The sequence below is a fragment of the Lygodium microphyllum genome, chromosome 8 (genome assembly GCF_053477565.2).
Source record: "Lygodium microphyllum isolate KBCC chromosome 8, Lygodium_microphyllum_v1.1.10, whole genome shotgun sequence".
Classification (NCBI taxonomy): Eukaryota; Viridiplantae; Streptophyta; class Polypodiopsida; order Schizaeales; family Lygodiaceae; genus Lygodium; species Lygodium microphyllum.
This window is the reverse complement of record NC_141142.1, coordinates 80,950,517-80,972,598: the sequence shown is the minus strand read 5'-3', so window position 1 is coordinate 80,972,598 and position 22,082 is coordinate 80,950,517. Positions and strand designations below refer to the sequence as shown.

General features: G+C 42.1%; 1 protein-coding gene across 4 annotated transcripts in view; it reads left to right on the top strand.

The window, feature by feature from the left end:
- The window catches only part of LOC148032498 (putative RNA helicase SDE3), an 85,268-nt gene that overhangs the window by 36,477 nt on the left and 26,709 nt on the right, over window positions 1-22,082 (top strand). The gene's annotated exons all lie outside the window — the stretch shown is intronic.

The following is a 22,082-nucleotide window of genomic DNA, read 5'->3' as shown; positions in this document are numbered from 1 at the left end:
ATTGGATCTGTCAAAATTCAGCTGCCTTGTAGTTTGAGGTCTAGCGACCCAGAATGTGAAATAGGAACCAAGCATTGGAATAGGGGAGTTTGAGAATGACCTTGCCTTGTGACTAAGTACCATTTGTAAGACTGAAGATGACCATACTGTGTTGGATCAAGGGATGGTTTCTTATGTTGGCTCATGAATGCCTTTTCTGACCCCTTGGATTTTAAAAGAAAGCCTGAAAATCCCCTATAAAAGGACATGTTGTGGGCATCCATTCTCTTTTGCTTTTTCAGCCATCAGTACAACCAGTCACCATCTCCACCTCCATCTGGTGCGAGCATCTGCTGCCCACACCTTGAACAAGAGCTGGTGGGTGCTGGTGGGCCTGATCGCTATTATTCCAAGCTGCTGTCCTGCCTTTGAAAAGACATCACTTGTACTTGGTCAGGGTTGTCATGTCCGATGGCATTTGATTAGTACTGTCCAATACTAGTACACTACTAATCAAACTAATAAATCTTGGACCTATGTCCAATGAATTTCTTTAAATATATAATTTAAAGTCTATACTTATGTTTGGACTTAAAACATAAAATTAGAGACTTTACTCAAAAGTAGAGAGAGTTGAAATAAGATTCAAGAGTATAATATGAAACCAACAACTTTATTACGAACCAACTTGGCAATCTCATACAAAAAGATATACAAAATTTGATCATGTGACAAAGATAATCAATCTCATAGGCTTCAAGTACTCATATCACTCTCGACATTAGAGCTAGAAACATCCTTGCTAGTACTTTAGGAGTCATCACCCTCCACAACAAAATCACCCTCACTAAGTACATTGCTCTTCTCATCATACTCAGGCTCTCTTAAGCTTTACATAGGAGATAGTGATAGGTATATCCTCATGTGGCGCACTAGTAGTGTCTCTCGAGCCACTTCCACGCCTCATGTATCACCTAAGGGCCCCACGATCACCATGAGCAGTTGGTATTGACGTTGAAGTAGAAGCTCCACCATTAGTGGCATGAGAATGAACGACATGCAAATGTGCATGAGTGCGAGTGACCCATTGGTCTATCTCCTCGAGCTTCAAATAAAGATCTTCAAAGATTTGCACCTCCTCCAAGTTCCTTTCAGGAGTCACACTTTGTGTGTTAGCGAAGAGCTTGAGCACGTCTTGGTCTATCTCCTCGAGCTCCAAATAAAAATCTCTAAAGATTTACTTCTCCTCGAAGTCCCTGTCACGTTTTAGGTGTGTTAGCAGAGAGCTTGAGCGCATCTACATAACCTATATATTTAAAGGATAAATAACTCATGCTAGATGAATAAACTATCTCTAAACATGTTATATGATTCAATTTCATAAATAAACGAACAAGTATATAAATATGGTATACGTGTCTTCCCATAGACATCTTATACATGCGACATAGCATGTGTAAATTCAAGTGATAGTAAATTAGTTGCTTCAACTGTCATATGCTAAGTTTTTTGCAAATTTTGATGTGCATGAGGGAACAGGCAGAACAATTCCTCTCACATGCACCCGACGAGCAATCCTAGAGCTTGTTGAAAAAAAAAGTTTAAATTTTAAAATTCAAACTTGTAACTAAAATCAATTTAAAAGAATTAAGAGATTAGAGATTTTGTTTTTCCAAACTTGCGTAAGAATGTGTAAAGTCACTTTTTAAAGGTGGAGCAATTGGTAGCTAAATGACTCAAAAAAAATAAAGCTTCACCATTGAATCCCTCTTCCAACAAATTGTGGAAGTAAAAGTAGTGCCTCTTTGATCACTATAATTTATGAGCTCTTGGAGAAAGGCACCATGGTACTCTTCCTCCAAAGCCTTCAGAAGAAAGGTATCACAATTAGCAAGGACATTGTTATCCATAAAGAAAGAGGGTTTTTCGAATGCAAGATTTAAGAGTGCTACTAACCCATGGATGGGTTGCTTCACCCACTCCCATCTCTTCTTGTGAGAAAGAGAATATCATCTCTCTTTGACATGGTATCCAAGATGTCACTAGAAATGTATGAGAGAAATTTAGAAATTTAGAGAGAGAGAGAGAGAGAGAGAGAGAGAGAGAGAGAGAGAGAGAGAGGTTTTACGAAAAAAAAAGAGAGAGAGAGGGGTAGATTATTCTTGGATGGTCAAAAGAGAGAAAGTGAGATGATGTGAATTCTAAAAATTAAAAGAAGCATGAATCATAAAAAAAAGAAAAAGAAAAAGATTGTAATGAAGAAGAAGCCTTGCCATCCAGGATGGTCGATGCTTGTATCTTCACTATTGCCTTTGCCCATAAGATGATAGAGAAGGCCGATAGTAGACCCCTCCATGTCGGTCATGTGAAGTATCTTGTATATAGGAATGATGACAATGACAATGCCACTCATATTTGCTTAAAAGTCCTCCTTTAAGGAAAACTACTTGACTCGATGTGAATAAGTGAACAATGGGAGAGAAGAGTATGCTAGAAGGTAACATCCACTATTTGAGAATGAAAGAAAATACAATCCCTAAGATACTAAGTACAATCCCTAGAAGGTACTGAGTACAATCCCTAAGGTACTAAGTACCACACCCATTGATAAGTGTTTACACGAGGAAAAAACCCTTCTCCAACTAGAAGGTAAAAAGTGTTAGTGAGATAAGGAAGCGAATCAGAACTTAGGAGGAAGTGTAACAAACTCCCCTTAAGTGAATGATGTAAACGTATGCAGGGAATAGGTAGATCAATCCCCAAATGCTATCAAGCCGAGGGTCTTGCAAAAGGCTTTGAACTTCTCTCTGGAGAGAGCTTTTTTAAATACATCTGCCAAGTTGTCCTGTGTGGGGATATAAACCAAGTCAATCTCCCGTGCATGGAGTCTCTCTTTGATATAATGATAGTGCACCTCAATGTGCTTAGTGCGAGCATGAAAAATTGGATTCCTCACAATTGCCATGACATTTTGACTATTAGTGTAGATAGGAGTGGGTGGTTTTTGTCCCACACTAAGATTGACTAAAAGGTGTTTGAGCCATACGTATTTCAATGTAACTGTAAATGTTGCCTTGTATTCAGCTTTATAGCTACATGTGGCTATTGTAGATTGCTTCTTGCTCAGCCAAGAAATGCATGAATCACCAAGCATGAAACAATTACCATTAGTGGACACCCTTGTGGCAAAACGACCATTCCGGTTACTGTGTGTAGATGGATGTAAGTAAAGAGTAGTGCCTTTAAGATAGAAAAGGCCTAATGTTTGAGTGCCTTTGAGATAACGAAAGACACGCTTAATTGCTTGCTAATGTATAGTACCAAGGCTGTGCATAAAGCGTGCCAACCAAGAGATCCGAAACTGAATATCTAGCAGTGTATTAACAAGTACTATATGTTGGGAATAAAGGGCCATTGTGCCTTTTATATGTGCATGGGTGTGAACACACCCTTAGCAGATTTGTACTTTCATATATATATATATCTAAAAACTTAAAGAGGTACACTCATCATTGTACCCACAAGTCGTGCTAACTCTCCTCTCTACTTTACACACACACACACACACACACACACACACACATATATATATAAACCTAAAGAGGTACACTTGTCATTATACCCACAAGTTGTGCTAACTCTTCTCTCTACTCTGTACACTCTCTCTGTCTCTCTGCTGTGTGAAAGTAGTGCGTGTCTTGATCCTTGCGCTCCTTGTCTTAACAAATTGGTATCAGAGCGGGCAAGGAGTGCACGCTTCTCGCGATGTCGGGAGTGAGTTGGGTGAGAAGACGACTGCCAAGGCGACAACTGCTGTTGGATAGCAGGCAGACGTGACTAGCAGAAAGTGACAGGCGATCTCTTGACGGGTAGCAGATTGTAGGTGGGTAGCAGACGGGAGGGTTGATTGTCAGATGGGCAGAAACTGTGTCATGCGAAGTCAGATGGGGGTTGGAGGCGGACCAGGTTTGCAGGTGCACGATGCAACAAACGACTGGCCGTATCATGTGACTGACGCGACAGGCCGGCGGGTTAACGAACCCGCGTTCGTTTTTCCTAAAATCAAAAATTTTCTTTTAATTCCTTCAATTATCCCTTGTGTTGGCGGGAGTTCATGTGCTAGAGGCACAAATCTCAGATTTGTGCAAAATTGAACCAGAAAATTGGGGCTTTTCCCGGATTTGGGGATCTTAATGCAAAACTGGATAGTTTGACTCAAAAATTGCAAAATTGGTGCACATTTGCCCAGGAATTTTGGGATTCTTCACATTTTAGTGAAATTTTTTCAATTTCACTGAAATTTATGCACACACTAGACCCCATAAATCTGGGGATTTGTCCAGATTTGATGCGAGCAAGACACAACAGTGATATTTGTCTTAGAAATTGCAAGGATTTGTGACATTTTGCCTCTGACATTTGGGGCTTTTCATGTACATGCAAGAATTGGGCTGAAATTTACCCAATTTCTCGACATTGATGCACATTGGACCTCGTGCAATTTAGAGCTTTTGCTGTTTGGGCAAAATTTTTCCGCCATTTGGTCATTTTATGTACATGTGGATTTAATTCCATGCAATTTGGACATCTAGCACTTGGAAAAATTTGGGGGTTTTGCCGAAATTGCATAATTTTGGCAAAATTGGTCTATTCTATGCATGTCAGAGACAATGTAGATGTATGGTTGATGCTTTGAGCACAAAAATTTTGGGGCTTTTGACAGTGCGTGTTAAATTTTGTGCCCGTGGGTACATGTACAACAGAAATTGCAGCCAAAATTTGGGACTTCTCATGTAATGTGATGTATTTGTCCTTGGAACAGGTGTAATCAGTTGTGGAGTGCTGTAGCACAAGGTTTAGTGCTTTTGAAAATTTATTTTCAGATTTGAAATTTCTGCTTCTACGTGGTTATTTATTGCTGGTTGGTACTTGTTTGTACCTTGGTCACTTGTGTGACAGTTTGGGCTTGCATTTGCTGAATTTTTTGGTCACATTTGGGCTGAAAATCATGGCTGGCAGCAGTGACAGCAGTAATCTCATGCACATTAAGAAGCTTGAAGGAGCACATAACTTTGCAGTTTGGCAAAAACAATGCTATAATATCCTGTTGCAGAAGAAGCAGGCAAAGCTGATTAAGACCAAAGGGGCAAAGCCCGCAGATATGGAACAGGAAGATTGGGATGAGTTAAATGAGCTTGCACACTCAACCATCAAGCTATCGATTTTTGATGCCTTGCTGTTTAACATTGAAGGTTTGGATTCTGCCTATGCTATTTGACCTTGACTGGAAGAACTGTTATGCACAGAAGAGTGCCGCAAGCAAAGTTTATTGGCTGAAAAAGCTTATGGATTTCTGTATGAAAGAGGGTACAACAATGTCTACTCACTTGAGTGAGTTCAACTCCATTTTCAGCCAACTGGTTGTGTTGAAGTTCATGATTGATGAGGAATTTAAGGCTACTTTCTTGCTTTGCACTCTACCAGAGTGTTGGGATACATTATGGACTGCTATGAGCAATTCTAATGCGCTCGTTCTATATGCTGATGTAGAGAGTGCTCTACTCATGGAAGAAATGAATCGGTAGAACAATGCATCCAGTAAGTCTTCCAGTGCTTTGCATACTAGGGTTAGATCACAGCGAAAAGGCAAATCTAATAGCAAGGGATGCAGTAAATCATGTGGCAAGGATATTGAATGCCATCGTTGTGGCAAGAAGGGTCACTTTAAACGTGACTGCTGCAAATGGAATAAAAGAAAGGAAAGGGCAAAAAGACAAATGATAGCAAGGAAGAGAAGAAAGAGAGTCAGCCTAAGAAGAGCAGTGTCAAAATTGAAGAAGTGAATGTAGTCACTCATGACAGTGACAGTGGGAATTGTTAGAAGTGGTGCAACAGTGGAAGTATAAACATGTGCTGAAATAAACTGTTGAACACAAGACAAAAGAAAAGAAAGAGATAACACAATACATATGAGAACTCGGATGTATGCTCGAGAAATGGAATCCATATACCAAGACATGAGACAATACAGATACAATGTGAGTCATCGATTGTGGAGGCACTGATACTTGCTCCCTCTCTCCAGGAATTGACAGGTGATAAATAAGTGAATGAGGAGGGAGCCTGACAATAAATAGGGCAAATAAATGCCAAAAATATGACTGGTCGGCTAGCATGACTGGTTGCAAATAATGCCCAAACCTCAATAAACAATGGCAAATAAAATGCCTAAAATGTCTATGTGCCTAGCCTGCTGTACCACAAGTACAGACTCAACCATGAGCCGACTAATCTGCTAACATCCTCTCTCAGATCATGGATGATCTGATACAATACAATGTCCATCATAGAAGAACCATGGATACCCAAGTAGTGGGTGCGCAAGCCACCACCTAGGTGCCTCAAAGAGAACCTGATGTTGATGTTGATCGTACCAGCTCCTGAAGAAGATCATAGCAACTCTTAATGTTTGTCAACAATGCCTCTGATGTAGCATACGTAACCATCCTGTCACCAATGCCGTAGTGTAGAAATGACCATGGATTCTGTGTCTTTGGCCAGACCGCCAAAGTGTCCCCTCATGTGAGCTCTAGACGAAAGCCAGCTGCTCTCTGTCAAGTAACCAGTCCATCATGAACCTGGATGTCAATCCTAGCTTCAGGATTTGTACCTGCCAGACTTCGGTCAATGCATCAGGGATGTCCCTCTCTGGATCTTGTGCATCTGTATAGCAATATAGATGAGTCACGACTGCCCCATCTCACCACCCTCTCACACTCCCTCTCTGGCACTGGAGAGTCATGAGGGATGACCGCATCACCACCACTAGAAAGCAACTGAGGAAGGGGCCACTAAGCCCTTCCCATGATCCGAAGAAGAGGATCCCTTCCGCACCTTGGACTTCGCCTTGGCTGGAGGATTAGAATCGGAATTTGAGTTTGATGATGACTCGTCAGAGGAGTCCGCATCCTGCTTTGTCTTCTGTTCCTTTTTTTTTCCTGGAAGCCGCTAACTCTTTGCAGTCTATGCTTCTTCACAAGTGTAGTGACAGCTTCCTTGACATGTCTCCACTCTGTTTTCAAACATGTCTCTGTAGTCAGATCCTCCAGCAAATCATCAAGCTTCTCTTGAAGCTCAGGATCAGTTGCCTATAGAAACAATTTAATTTTCTGGCTTGCAAGAGCTTGTTGTTCTGCAAGATCCAATTGCTCAAATTGACTTTCAAATTCTCTTTACAATTCTATAGCCATAAGATCCTTATTGGGTTGTAAAACCCACTCCTGAAAAGTCTTGCACGTAATCAAACTAGTATCTTCTTCCCTAAGTGTCTTAAATGACCTTTCTTGCCACTGTGGTAACATTGGGTCTTCGACTTCTTCATCTTCGAATCCCTCTTTGAAGCTGCAAGCGCCTCACTTGAACCTTCATAATGTGACGGAAGTCTCCCCTGTAGTCGCAAAGTAGCCTCATGCTCAAGTAGCATTGAGGACATATGAAGAAAATTGACAGGAGTGGTAGATGTTTGCGCTTGTAAAGCATTCGCCACTCCATCAAACTCCCGAGGAAGCTTGTAGAGTACCGTACCAACTAGATGTGTCTCTAATAGGGTAGACTGCATAGTGCGAAGCTGGTCCTGGAGTTGGGTAACTCGAAGTAGGAATGATTGGATCATATCCTTGGGTTCAAACTTTAGTCGTTGGAGCTTGCCATAGAGAGTAATAACCCTCATGTGCGAAGGAGCCTTGTACATCAACTGCAACTTCGACTATATATCGGAAGCTGTCGTATAGGAGGTGATTGCCGGTAGTACTTCTTTGGAAATACACCGAAGTAATGCCGAATAAGCACGGGCATCATCTGAATCCCATGTAAGCACTACCTCCTCATGGTTATCTTCATCAAAATCAGATGGAATAGGAGAAGGTTGTTGAGGACGTGCCATGGCCCTGCCAACTACATACCATAATCGCTTCTGGATAAACCAAGCCTTCATCACCGCACTCCACGTGTAATAATCACGTCCATGCTTGTCATCGGTGGAGGTGCATGGAGGAGCCATTTGGAGAGGATTTAGAAAAGAAGTTGAGAAAAGAAGGAATTGGGAGAGGGAACACAGCCAAACCACGAGCACAGACTACAAAAAAGCAAGAGTTCACATACAATATAACCCAAAATTTGATCAAAATAAGACAAAAGTTGCTGTTAGAAGTCAAAAAATCTGTCAAAAACTGCCAAAAACAGCAAAAATGGCCTGATAATGTAAGCATCCAGCCAGGAGGAGATGCAGAGACACCAAAATGCAGGCTGAAACAGATGCATAGGCTGTATGGATGCTGATGTCAGCAAAAAACACAGCAAAACAGGTCGCCTGATTAGAGCAGCAGCCGCTTGATCAGGAAAGGGGAAAATAGTCCTGAAATCAGCAATAAAACACAACAGAAAACACAAATCTTGAAATCTGATACCATGTCAGAAGTGGTGCAGTAGTGGAAGCATAAACATGTGCTGAAATAAACTGCTGAACACAAGACAAAAGAAAAGAAAGAGAACACAATACAGATGAGAACTCAGATGTATGCTCGGGAAATGGAATCCATATACCAAGACATGAGACAGTATAGATACAATGTGAGTCACCGGCTGTGGAGGCATTGGCACATGCTCCCTCTCTCCAGGAACTGACAACTGATGAATAAGTGAATGAGGAGGGAGCCTGACAATAAATAGGGCAAATAAATGCAAAAAAATGACTGGTCGGCTAGCATGACTGGCTGCAAATAATGCCCAAACCTCAATAAACAATGGCAAATAAAATGCGTAAAATGTCTCTGTGCCCAACCTATTGTACCACAAGTATAGACTCAACCATGAGTTGACTAATCTGCTAATTACTCTTTGTCTCTTCACACTTTAGTACACATGTTTTACTTGCAGATACGGATGATGACATGCATACTTGGATTTTAGATTTAGGTGCTTCCTTTCATGTCACCGCTCATCGTGAGTGGTTTTCTGACTATACAGGGGGTCGACATGGTGTTGTCCATCTTGGGGACAACTATGCATGTGACATTGTAGGTATTGGCAGTGTGCAGTTGCAGTTTCAGCATGGTTCTTTCTTCACACTTCAGCATGTACGGCATGTATCTTAGCTCAAGAAAAGCTTGATTAGCGCAGGGTAGCTAGATGACGATGGATTACATACCACCTTTGGAGATAGAAACTGGAAGATCTGTAAGGGATCTAGAGTGATTGCCAGAGGTTGTAAAAGTGATATCTTGTATCCCTTCCATGTATCTAGTGTGAGTGATTATGTTGTTGCCGTGATCGAGTAGCCAAGTGTCTCTTTGTGGCATGGCGGGTTGGGACACATAAGTCAAATTGGAATGAAAATGCTTTCTCCTTTGGGTTACTTGCCTTGTCTTTGTTATGTTGAGTTTGAGCATTGTGATCATTGTGTTTATGGTAAATGTTGGGAATAAAGGCCTTCGTGCCTTTAAATGTGCTCGGGTGTGAACACACCCTTAGCACTTGTACTTACACATATATATATGTATATCTAAAAACCTAAATGTACACACTCGTCATTGTACCTACAAACGTGCTCACTCTCTGCCATTGCTCTCTCTCACTCTCTCTGTCTCTCTGCGCCTGACGAATACCTACTGTCTTGATCTTCGTGCCTGACTTGTCACTACAAACTGGTATCAAAGCGAAGAGAGTACGCTCCTCGAGGTCAAAGGCAGCTCGTGTACAGCTGCTGTGTGTGTGACCATCGGCAGAAAGGAAATGAGTAGCAGTTAGGTAGAACCAGACGACATTTCTAGGTAGTGAGCATGTCAAAACGTCATTAGTGCAGTTAGGCAGGTGTGACGGGTGATAGCTCACAGGGGGCAGACGACTTGTAGTAGACGTGATGGCAAGAGCAGATACATGCGACCAGGAGACGATTGCAACGTTGATGACACAAGCGGGTAGTGGGCAACGATTACATGTGACGGGCAGCAGGCAAGTGACGAATAGGTGCAATGGCAGGCACGTGATGGACGGAACCGGCAGCGGGGCTCACGGCGCACGACTGACGGGTCAACGGACCCATTATCCATTCTTTTTTCTTTTTCTTCAAAATCTTTTGAAATTCCTCTCCCTCTAACCAAGGTTCGCGCGTGCAAGCACAAAAGGTCAAATTTGTGCAATCTTGGCTCAGGAATTTGGGGCTTTTCTCGGATTTGGAGATTGTGATGCAGGACAAGCAAATTTGTCTCAAAAATTGCAGGAATTTGTGACATTTTGTCCCCGACATTTGGGGCTTTTCATGTATATGCACAAATTGGGCTGAAATTTACCCAATTTCTCGACATTGATGCACATTGGACCCTATGCAATTTGGGGCTTTTGCAGTTTGGGCAAAGTCTGTGCAGCATTTGGTCATTCTATGTACATGTAGGTTCAATTCCATGCAATTTGGACATCAACACTTGGTAAAATTTGGGGGTTTTGCTCAAAATTTGCTCTATTTTGGCAAAATTGACATGTCCTGTGCATGACAGAGAAAATGCAGATGTGTGGTTGATGCTTTGAGCACAAAATTTTGGGCCTTTTGACCGTCCGTGTCAAATTTTATGCCCGTGGGTACATGTACAATAGAAATTGCAGCTAAAATTTGGGATTTCTCATGTAATGTGATGCATAGACCCTTGGAACAGCTGTAATTAGTTGGATAATGCTGTAGCACATGGCTTGGTGCTTCTGAAAATTTAATTATAGATCTGAAATCTGTCCTTCTACGTGGTTATTTATTGCTGGTTGGTACTTGTTTGTACCTTGGTCACTTGGGTGACAATTTTGGGCCTGCATTTGTTGTTTTTTGGTCACATTTGGGCTGAGAATTAAGGCTGGCAGCAATGACAGCAGTAATTTGATGCACATAAAGAAGCTTGAAGGAGCACATAACTTTGCAGTTTGGCAAAAACAATGCTACAATATCCTATTGCAAAAGAAGCAGGCAAAGCCGATCAAAACACAAGGGGCAAAGCCCGCAGATATGGAACAGGACGATTGGGATGAGTTAAATGAGCTTGTACGCTCAACCATCGAGCTATTGATTTCTGATGCCTTTTTGTTTAACATTGAAGGTTTGGATTTTGCATATGCTATATGGACTAGACTAGAAGAACTGTATACACAAAAGAGTGTTGCAAGCAAAGTGTATTGAGTGAAAAAGTTTTTTTGACTTGCATATGAAAGAGGGTACAACAATGCCTACTCACTTGAGTGAGTTTAACTCTATTTTCAGCTAGTTGGTTGCCTTGAAGTTCATGATTGATGAGGAATTTAAGGCTACTTTCTTGCTTTGCATCTATCAGAGAGTTGGGATACATTCAGGACTGCTATGAGCAATTCTAATGTGATCCTTTTGTATGCTGATGTAGAGAGTGCTCTACTCATGGAAGAAATAGATCGGCAGAACAATGTATCCAGTAAGTCTTCCAGTGCTTTGCATACTAGGGGCAGATCATAGCAGAAAGGCAAATATGATAGCAAGGGACGTAGTAAATCGCGTGGCAAAGATGTTGAATGCCATCATTGTGGCAAGAAGGGTTACTTTAAACATGATTGCTACAAATGGAAGAAAGAGAAAGGAAAGAGCAAGAAGACAGATGATAGCAAGGAAGAGAAGACAGACAATCGGCCTAAGAAGAGCTGTGTCAAAATTGAAGAGGTGAATGTAGTCACTTATGGCAGTGATAATGGGAGTGACGTACTCTTTGTCTCTTCACACTTTGGTGCACATGCTTTACTTGCAGATATAGATGATGATATGCATACCCGGATTCTCGATTTAGGTGTTTCCTTTCATGCCACCCCTCATCCTGAGTGGTTCTCTGACTATACAGGGGGTCGACATGGTGTTATCCTTTTTGGGGACAACTATGCATGTAATATTGCAGGTATTGGCAATGTGCACTTTAGCATGTATGGCATGTACCTCAACTCAAGAAGAGCTTTATTAGCACAGGGTAGCTAGATGATGATGGCTTTCATACCACCTTTGGTGATGGAAAATGGAAGATCTGTAAGGGATCTAGAGTGATTGCCAAAGGTTGCAAGAGTGATGCTTTGTATCCATTTCATGTATCTAGTGTGCGTGACCATGTTGTTGCCGTGACTGAGCAACGAAGTGTTTCTTTGTGGCACGATCGGTTGGGACACATGAGTCAAACAGGAATGAAAGTGCTTTCTCGTTTGGGTTACTTGGCTTGTCTTGACTCTTCGTTATGCTGATTTTGAGCACTGTGATCATTGCATTTATGACAAACATGCACAGATGTCGCATAATAAGTCTCTTTCGTTGAAATCTTCTTCTCTAGAGTTAGTACATTCCGATGCATGTCAGATGCTAGGATTATCTTTAGGGGAAAATAAATATTTTGTCACATTTTCGATGATGCTACATGGAAAGTATGGGTTTACCCTATTCGTGGCAAGGACGAAGTGCTTGATAAGTTTAAAAAATTATTGGCATTGGTTGAAAATCAAAGTGATAAGACACTTAAGTGTCTTCGCTCTGACAATGGTGGGGAATATGTGTCCAAGGCCTTTCAGGCACTTTGTGACAACAAAGGGATAAAGAGGGAGCTCACTGCCCCTCATAATCCACCCCAAAATGGAGTTGCACAGCGCATGAATTGGACCATACGGGATAAGGTCCGTATGATGCTGTCTCAGGTTGCATTATCCCATGGTTTTTGGGCAGAGGCTGTTATGATAGCCGTACACTTGATTAATCGGTCATCCAACAGGTCTTTTGGGGGGGGGAGTTCCCCAAGAAGCGTGGTCGGGCAAGCCATCTTCGTATGCACACTTGAAAGTGTTTGGCTGTGAAGCATTTGTGCACATTCGTAAAGAAAAGCACAGTAAACTTGAGCCAAAGTCCTGTAAATGCATTTTCCTAGGATATGGTGACAAGGGTAAAATGGGGTATAGATTATGGGATCCCGAGAAAAGGAAAGTAGTACGCAGCAATGATGCTATCTTCTAGGAAGATCGCATGCATAAACAACCCAAAAAGATTGAGGAGGTTCGTAGGGTTGTATTCCGGGAAGAAATACCTTTTGGACAGCAAAATGTGCCCGTTGTATAGCAGCAAATACCTGCTGTAAATGAACCTGCAAATGCAGAAAATAGTGTTGGAAATGATCAGGCAGCCATTGCCCATAATGATGAGCCATTGGATGTGCAGGAACAGCCAGGACAACAAGCTGTTAATGCTGATTTGCAGGCTGAAATGTCAGGATAGCAAGCTGAAAATAGAAATTTGCAGGAATAGCCAACAAACAATGATCATTGGCTTAGGAGATCGTCTAGGGCTACTAGACAATGATAGATTTGTTCTTGGTGCAAACAATGTGGCTGATTATGTCATGTTGACAGACTGTGGTGAACCGTCTTGCTTCAAGGAAGTAATGGACAGATAGGATAATAAAAAATGGTATAAAGCCATGTTGTCAGAAATGAAATCTCTTGAGAAAAATGGCATATGGGACTTGGTGCAGTTGCCTAAAAGGCAAAAAACACTTTCATGCAAATGGGTTTACAAGATGGCCACTTCTGGTTCCTCACCAAAGTACAAAGTAAGATTGGTTGCAAAGGGGTACAAGCAGGAGCATGGAATTGACTTTGATAAGATTCTCTCTCCTATAGTCAAGATGGCTACATTGAGAACCATTTTGGGCTTGGTTGTAGTTGAAGATATGGAGCTCACACAGATGGATGTAAAGACTGTGTTTTTACATGGTGATCTGCATGAAGACATATATATGTAGCAACCTTAAGGGTTTGTTGAAAAAGGGAAAGAAAAGATGGTATGTAAAACAAGCACCAAGAGAATGGTATTATAAGTTTGATACATTCATGCAATCTCAAGGCTTTCATAGAAGTCAAGTGGATCACTGCTTGTAGACCAAGACGATAGTAGATGGCAGTGTGATTATCTTGGTTTTGTATGTAGATGACATGCTGATTGTTGGCAAGGATACTCATGCCTTGGACTCACTGAAGCAAAGTCTTTATGGCAGCTTTGACATGAAGGATCTTGGTGATGCAAATCACATTCTTGGCATGCGAATACTCAGAGATAGATCAACATGCTTACTCTATCTATCTCAGCAAGAGTATATCTCTAAGGTTTTGTAGCGTTTCAATATGGAGGGGGAGAAAACAATTGGGGTTTCATTGCCTCCATATGTGAAACTCAGTGTACAGGACAACCCTACATTTGATGATGGGAAGGCTGAAATGACTAAGATACCATATGCTTCAGCTGTTGGCAGTTTGATGTATGCTATGGTTGCTACACGTCTTGACATTGCCTTTGTAGTGGGAGTGGTTGCCGATAAAGAGAAACATGAAAGGTTTTTCTGCATCCTCAAGTGTAAATTTATGGCTTGTCTCAAGAAGAATAGATATAGGCTTGTAGTCTTGCATATTAAAACGCTCAAAAAGTTTCCCAATGTACTTAGATTGTTGCAAAATAATGACCCCTTGAACAGTAGTAATTGTATACCAAGATAGTAGTGCAAGTGGCCAAGATCAGCCACATCAAAAATATGCTGCAATTTAGCTTTCAAAGCTGAAACATGTGTCTTATGAGGTCCAATCAACAACATATGATCCACATAAAGAATGAGAATTAAGAGCCTATCCCCATCTTTACGGACATAAAGTGTGCTCTCAATGTGTGAATTATTGAAGCCAAGAGCAATCCAGTATGCATGTATTTTCTCGTACCATGCCCTAGGTGCCTCCTTTAAACCATAGAGGGCCTTATGCAAATGACACACTTTGCTTTCTAATTTTTTTTGTACAAAGCCATAAACCTTATCATGAAGATCACCATTCAGAAAAGCGGTCTTCACATCCAACTGATGCACATGCTAATCATAATGAGCAGCCAAAGCAATGATAGTGCAAATGGTGGTCATACATGAAGTGGGTGCAAATGTCTCATCATAGTCAATCCATGCTGTTGGGCATATCCTTTGGCAACAAGACGTGCCTTGTAGTGATCAATGCTACCATCAGATTTGTGTTTTAATTTGTAAACCCACTTAGTGCCTATAGCACACTTGTCAGCAGCAGACAAGTCACATAACTCCCATGTGTCATTTTTATCAATAGAGTTTAATTCTGATTGCATAGTTGCCATCCAATGTTCGTTTTGTAAAGCATCATCTAAAGAAATAGGTTCTTCATTGCATGTAGTAGCTACAAGGGCCTGCACAACTAGGTTACCCTATGCATGGTGAGTAGCTGTTCTAGTTCTACTGGAAAGAAGTACGGGATGTTTGCTATTTGGTAATGTATCTAACAACCATCTAGGGGCTATCTTAACTTCTTGAATAGCAGCCCTCTCATCAGCCACTTTGTCATCAACAATGCCTTGATCAATGGGCTGAAAATGAGGATGTTGTTTAGTTTGTGTTTGCTGTTGTAAACCCTCAATAGGTTGTTGAAGTTGACTAAAATCAGGTTCCCTTTGTTGAAATAAAGGCAACAAACTATCAAACATGTCCATAGGCCCCACATTGGGCTGATTTTGAAGTCTATGAAGGGTTGACTAGCATGCTCAGCGAATACCACATCTCTACTAACAAAAATCTTGTCGGTGTAGGTTTGGTACAAGCGTTACCCTTGCTTTTTGCACTATAATTAATAAAGATGCATTTGACAACCTTGCCTTTCAATTTATGTCTTCATGATTGTGGCACTAAAGTATATGCCAAACAACTAGCAAATGGATAGACTAGGTTTCGAAAAAATGTAGCAAATTGATGGACCAGGTTTGGAGAAAATGTTGTAAATGGTCAGACTAGGTGCAAGGGTGGTGGTAGATGTGATGGGATTGAACCGTGCTATTCGATAGGTTGGAACAACAACCAATATACTAGAGGATAGCCAAGCGCCAGGCTCAATGGCAATAGTGGCGGCGGCGATGGTTGAGAAGAGGTATGCTTTGATGTTAGGCTAGGGTTCAATAGCACGCGCACACTCACACACACTCTAGTGAACAAGTGAATAGCAAGAGAGGAAAGTGCTGGAAGGTCACAAAAATCTTTCTTTAGCTAGATAGTAAAAAGTGCCTGTGAGATAAGGGGGTGTTCTCACCGGAATTCAGGAGGAACACGGGAAGTGTAACAATATCATCATTGAGCATTCTACACTTTGTGTTCATTGCATTGTTGTACATCTTGTGTTTTTATGTGTTTTCCCTAGTATTTCTTTACACAGTATTGGATCCTGGTGTTTAGGTGATACTTGAGCCTTGATTAACAAAGCTTGGCACAAAAGAGTGTGCAAGAACATCCTCAGAGATGTCTCATCCCACATCACCAAAGCAACCCTTGACCTTGAAGCCCTCTACATCTTACTCCTCAAATACCTCTAGTGTATCATCCCAATGATGAAGTCAATGTTTTGGAGGGAGATGCACAATGCTTTGTGTTGATGCCTAGTGAGAATTCAACACTCTTAGCACAAATGGGCTTTATCGACATAAGCTTAATGGTAAGTCCTTTGCATCCACTCCCAACAGATTAGTGCATAGGTACATTTAATTTAAATTCAAGTAATCATGAAGATAAGATATGGGGATTCTAACCAAGAAGCAAACCCAAGCATCCCTTGACCTTGAAACCCTCCACTTCTTTCTCCTTAAATATTGTTGTCTATTTCACTTACGCCTCACTTATGCCTATGCCCACATAGGAGTGTCAGTGATCAGTAGGACATTGGGGCACTTTTTACTCTCGGTAGGAGAGGTTTTTTTCCCTAGACTTATAGTATTATTTCGTATGTGCTTATGACAGACACTTACGGGCACTTACCGCGTTCAGGTGTGAACACCCCCTATAACCCTAAGGTTTAAGGGTTGTACTTTGTACTTGCATCACACTCTCTTTCAGCTATTGCATTGGGCGTCGTGCTTCACTCTCAGACGGTCTATTGTTTTCTGTGCTGAGCTTTGATCCTGCCGTCCCCTCTCACATTTGGTATCAAAGCATTGGCTCTGTTTAGTTGAAGCTTAGTTTAGCTCAGCTCTGCTCAGGCTTTGGGAGCTTTTGACTCTTTTAGCACGACCTGCAGCAGCTCAACTTGCTTCTTGAAGCTGCCTAGCTAGACGCAAGTTGTCATGTCAGTCACGTTGCCTCTGCTTGCACCATCAGTACCTTGCTCGTCACGCCCAGCACCAGTGCCCCACTAGTCTTCAGCTACTTGCATCTGTGGCAAACGCAGCCCCGAGCCACCCGTTCGCCATTTGCCACGCTAGTCCAATCTGCCCCGCCCGTTAACGTCAGCCGTTAAACAACCGCTAGACGTCTCGTCAAACAGTTGCCAACCCGCTTGGGCCCTCACTTGCTGCACCGTCCATGTCCAATCTTCAAACTTCCCGCAAATTCTTGCACGCTCCGCCCGTTAGTCATGCTGCTTGTGCCTGAGATGGCTGCCCGTTAGAACTGTCTTGCCACGTCAGTCGTAGACAGCCCGTTTGAGCGCCCATAGTACCCTGCCTGACGACTTAGTGCCAATCAACCCGTACCTTTTCTGGAAAATGTTTGTTTTTTAAATATTTTTAATTCCAATATCAAAATTTTGGAGGCAGGGGTTCCTATGCAACAAGCACAAAATTCAGAAACGTGTATGGGACACATTGGATGCAAATTTTTTGGGCATATTCATAAAATTTTTTGGGGCTTTCGTGTTTTCTGAGGAAATTGGCATACACATTGCAGTTACAGTCACAAAAAGACTGTTTTGAACAAAGTAGAGTAAAGAAATTTTGGGGATTTTTTTGGTACAATATTGTTGAACACTTAACTGCGCATTGAATTGTGTGCATTAAAAGACAGTTTTGACAGAGTGCACCTATGTATACTAATTGCACAAAGTTATTTCCTGCAAATTTTGGAAATTTTCAGATTTCCAGTGTGGTCTTGCTTTGACATTGCGCTTTTGCTTTTTCTTGGTAATTGATAATTATGGCAAATCAGGAAGGAGATGTCTTCACCTATGTATCCCATAGTTGTCAGGTATGAAAGATACGATATGGTACGGTATGATAAAATACGATACTAATTGGTACCTTATGATTTTATAAGGTATGGTACAATACTAGTACGAAAAAAAAATAAGATGATATTTTAAATAACAAAAACCATAAATCATTAAATGATAGATCATAGAATACATGTTTAAAGTGGAAATAGCCATTTCATTACAGAATAAGATGAATACATGAGGGTGACGATCGCAGTCGCATGGGCTATGCAAAACATGCGATACATATATAGTCTAGTACATTTGATACAAAAAAAAAGAGAGACCTATGTGACATGCTATATGAATGATGAATCTATGATGAGGCATCACTATCATCATCATCATCATCAGAACCATCTGAGTGCTCATCAAGAGAGTCTGAAGATGACTCCTTGGCATCCAATGATGAGACAGACTCGTACTTATCCTCATTGATGAGGTTACCATCATCATCAAATGATGGCTCCCTAGATGGTGGTTGTGTAGGCAAGGGGGGGATGTCATTATGAGGCACAGGATGTGAGCTACTAGAGCCCCGCCTTACATATGTCTGCAAGCCACTCGAACCACCCCTCCTCGATGATGGAGGGCGTCGAATGACCATGCCCTTGCTACCATCTACTTGAACTCCTCGCCCACGAGCACACTGACCGCGAGTGTCACGAGTATTTGTTGCTATAAGCTCTCTATAGAGCTTTGCAAAAATCATCTCCTCCTCGTCCACCTCCTTATGTACACTCGGAAGAGTGTCGCCCGTCAACTTGAATGTATCAACATTCACCTACACAGTCATCAATGCAGTGATGCACGTAAGATTGATCATGATTCATTGTAAATACTAAATGCTAAAGTCTAAATTGTAAAGCATAAAGTTTAAACTTCAAAGTTCAAAGTTTAAAAGTTAAAACAACAAATTTTAAATGTTATCGTTAAGTGTTTAAACTTGCTTCGGACTATCCATGCTCATCATAGCCCTCATCATGCGTAAGTTAGTGCGGCAATAGACTAGCCGCTCTAATTGTCGTGTGCTAAGCCGATTGAGAATCTTTGTGTGAATGAGAGAATAGGCACTCCAGTTTCTCTCACATGCACCCAAAGAGCAATCTTGGGCAAGGATCCTCATGGCTAAGGGTTGAAGGGTCTCTAGTGTATATCCAAAGTTTTGCCACCAAAATAAAGGCTTCACAAGTGACTCTCTTCTCCAACAAGTGGGAGAAGCAAAAGCCACATGCCCTCTCAGATCTGCATAGCATTCTAGCTCCTCTAGCACTGCATTGTGGTCATCAACAGGGACCACACGAGTCAAACAAGCAAGCTAGTTTGAACGGAACTCTCTATTATCCATGGCGGCCGGTGACTTGTAGGTTGGATGTACCAATGCGGCAAAACCATGGATGGGCTTATGCATCCACGCCCATCTTCTCTCTGCTATCTCTAAAGCATGTGCACACTGTGTCTCTGTGATCACTGTACAAGCATGTGTTTCCACCAATGCCGCTCTAAAGAAGTGAATGAGAAGGCCCATGGTGGACCCCTCGCAATCACTCATACGTAACACCCTATAAAAGGGAGTTACGACAATGACAATGGTATGGACTTTTTGCCAAAATTGCTCATTAAGGTACAAGCGCTGAATGGCTTTGGCCTCCTTTATCTCATGCTCATCCCACTCATTCCATAGAGTGGATACCACTGTTTGCGCAAGGCGGACCGCACCTCATAAAGGTGCTTCTGCAATAACCACATGTAAGCAAAGCGAGTTGAAGAAGGCTCCTTCAACTCAAGTGTGCTATGCTCACGATACATCGCAAGCACCTTTACCTTTATCGTGAAGAATGTGACATTGATATAGCTTTGCGGACCACCCTCTTCACCCACTTGAGCTTCTCAATGTCCTCCATGAGCAAGTCCAAACAATGACTTGCACATGGAGTCCACACAATGGTAGGGAACTCGGCCTCAAGCAAACGGCCCATATGCACCGACAATTCGATGCATTGTCGGTAACAACTTGCACTACATTTTAGGGGCCCATCTACAACTACAATTTACAAATTACAAGTTATGTATAAATCAAATTTCAATTATGAATTATGATATTATCATAATGAAAGAAAGTAAAACAAATTTAAAACTCAAATTGCAATGTATACCTCAATGATAGCTTATCGAATGTAGCGGTAGATGAATGCACCCATCATTTTTCTCCCCCTCTTGCCGGTATCTACAGCTTGCAAAAAGTAAGTGCCGAGTGGACATGAGACGGGTATGTTGATGATGCCCCGTTTCTTACGATCACTCCATCCGTCGGTGAGAATGGAGCAACCATATTTTATCCATGCGGCCCGAATAGGATCAAGGGCTCTATCAATCCTCTCTTTCTCTTCATCAATCTTTCTCATCCTTATGTCGTTGTATGTGACACCGGTTCATCCTTCACATGGACCCACATTGGCAATGGCTTTTACCATCTTCTTCCATTGCTCTTGCTTTAGGACATTGAATGCAAGATTGCACTCAATCACCGTGCGTGCAATTTCAATGTCCGCAAGTTGTTGCCTTTCTCTAAGAAAGGCAACCGATCCACGCACATGACTGGGTGCTTGAGAGAGAGACGATTGTCTCTCCAGCACCACATGAGCCTCCACTCTTTGTCTTTTATTGGAGCCGGATGCGGATGTGGAGTCCCCCACCACCAATGGTAGAGGCATCTCCTGCATCGGTTGAAGATACGCCCACATTGGATTCTTCCTCATTAGTAGGTATAGGAGTTGGTGCAGATGAGCCACTTCCTGCTTCTCTTGTGGATCCCCCTCTCATCTTGGAGAGAATCTCCTCCACAATGTTTGGAGGGATCTCCTTGCATGGAGCAACTTGCCCCCTGTCTTGGAAAGATGTTGGAGAAGCCGAGTTGCACCACTTGTATAGTGCTTCCCGCAATACTTGCATGCCCAGTGGTGGGAGTTGGACTTCTTTGTGTCCCTCTTCACATGGATCGCATGCAAATTGAAGGCCTCGTGCTTCTCATGAGTCATGGTGCCAATGACGAATAAAGAGAGAGAGAGAGAGAGAGAGTCTCGACCCTCGACTCTTGAAAGTTGAAACTTGAGTCTTGAAAGTTGAAAGGGAGGGAGACTCGAGAGGCCCGAGAGTTGGGGTAAAGTTGAAAGAGCAAGAGTGAGAGAGAGGGAATGAGAAATGAGAATGGCAAATGCTTTGGTAGGGTATGGGATAGAGGGAATGGGAGATGAGATTTGACTCTTTGAGAATGGCAAATGCTTCGATAGGGTGCGGGAAAGAGGAAGATGAGAATGGTAACTTGTAAGTGCTTGCTGAATTGGTGTGGAAGCATGGAGGAGAGGAGCATCTTTTGTAGATGAGAGAAGGGTCAAAGTTCAAAGTTCAAACAGTCAAAGTCTAAAGAGAGAAGCAATCCAAAGTCTAGACTCTAAAGAGAGAGCTGCAAGCTAGAGCCTGGAAGAAATCCAAAGAGGAGCATTAAGTTTTGCATGGATGATGGCTGGAAATGGAAAAGGGGGATGGGGTGAGGTATCCACGGCTTTCCACCCCCCCAAAAAGTGCAAAGTACGACCTGTAGGAAAAGCGCGAAATGTGAGACGCTGGGATGCAGGAAATGTGAGACGCGGGGGCGCAGGAAACGTGGAAAGAGCATGCACATGCCAGGTGGCCAAAATAGGCCAATTTTATTGTACGAAACCGTACCGTATAGTACTGTACGGACCGTACTATACGGACTGTACCGTACGGACCGTTTGTACTACGTACAGAGGCAACTATGATGTATCCAAGGAGGATAGATTGGATGGAAATCACTATTCACTTTGGTCCTTCATGATGAAGAATGTACTTGTGGCAAAAAATCTTTGGGATTATGTCATTGGAGGAGAAGCTAGACCTAGAGTTGTGGCTTCAGCTACTCCTTCTCTAGGAGGACGTGCATAGCGAGCACCTCAGCCTGCTCCACTTCAGTCACTTTCCCAAAG